Below are 1,736 nucleotides of genomic sequence, written 5' to 3'. Positions count from 1 at the left end.
AGTCCACTAGGATTGCTATAATAGAAAAACAGGTACTAATAAGTTTTGGTAGTGAATTTGCGGAATGTGCAAATGCTTTAGTAAATACTTTGGTGGACCATCTAGCAATTTCTCAAATAGTTAAACAGCATTTTATTACATGATTTGTCAATTTCTACTCCAACTACCGACAGATCCAGGAGAAATAAAAGTGCTAGCCTCGCAAGTGCAAGGTCCTGAGTTCAATCCTCAGCTCTGAAAAACTATACATATATAACAATTTTTAACATGGCTATGCCTATCAGTAGATCCTTGAAATACATAAGGGAAAAAGAGTGATGGAACTACAAGAAGAAGAAATACAGACACTGCTGTTGGAAACTTCAGTACTTTTTCATCAGTAACTGACAGATTCAACAGGCATAAAATTAGTATGATCATGGTTGAACACATTTATAGAATACTTTATTCTACAGCAGAATATTCATTCTTCTTATGGTCACATGGAACATTCATCCATCTAGGTCACATTCTGAACTGTAAAATATACCTAAATAAATATTTAAAAATTGAAATAATTTTAAAATGTTCTCAGACTACAATATAAATAAACTAGAAATCAATAGCAGAAAATTTGGTGTTGGCAAAGATCAAGAACAAATGGGAGGAGTAGCAGCAACAATGGCAAGGCAGAGGAAGTCTATCTCCCTTAAGTTACATTTAGGCTTTCTGCCCCAGGTTGGGGGAAGTACACACACCCATAATCCCAGCAGTACCAAAACACATAATCCCAGCCTTGGATCACCCATAATCCCAGTGGATCATGAGTTAATCACAAACTCTAGAAGTCCCAGCCCCCCTGCATGAGACTCTGGGGGTACAACTAGACACAAACCATAACAAGCCACAAAATGAATGGCAAGAAAATATATTCTGTATTTACTATTCTGTAATTTTACATGAGAATATAGCTATTTGGAAAAAAAAAAGAAAATGGTTTGTCACACCAAGTGTTGTTGAGTTGCTTAAACCTGGAGCTCTGATACACTGGTGATGGAGAAGTAAAATAGTACAACCACATTGCTAGTTTCTTGTTTCTTAGACAGGGACCTACAATATAATCTGGCCATTCTACTTTTAAGTGTTTACCCCACAAATATTAAAACATTTGAACTTTATACATGAGTGTTTAGCCTTATTTGTAGTAGTCAAAAACTAGAAACAATCCAAATGTCTCTTAATAAATATGTAGAGAAACTATTGTGGTACTATATATCCATACAATGGAACGCTCTTCAGGATTAATGAGGAATAAACTATTGATGAATACTATAATCTGAGTGAGTCTCAAAATAATTTCAAGTGACCAGGGAGATAGCTCAGTGGAATAAAACAGAAATCACATTATTAATGAGTGCTTGCCAGAGCATCTGGGGCTCAAACATACGATTTGATGAGAAAGAAGATGTTTCAACTGCATCTGGCAAGTGCAAGGTCCTGAGTTTGATCCCTGGTGCTACTACGACTACTACTACTACGTGTACATTCTGTATGGTTACTTTTATGTAAAATTCTAGGAAATGCAAACCGATCTAGTGACAGAAATAAAATAAAGAGTTCTTTAGGGAATTTTGTGAGGAGAGTAATACAGTGGGGTGGAAGCCAAAGATTAGAACAGAGGAGGAGACAGCCCTGGTTTGTAATGGATATGTTCATTATTCTGTTTGTGTCTGTATTTTCATGTATAGACAACTAAA

Source organism: Octodon degus, unplaced genomic scaffold (genome assembly GCF_000260255.1).
Source record: "Octodon degus isolate 3935 unplaced genomic scaffold, OctDeg1.0 scaffold00050, whole genome shotgun sequence".
Classification (NCBI taxonomy): domain Eukaryota; kingdom Metazoa; phylum Chordata; class Mammalia; order Rodentia; family Octodontidae; genus Octodon; species Octodon degus.
Note: the sequence above shows the minus strand (reverse complement) of the source record.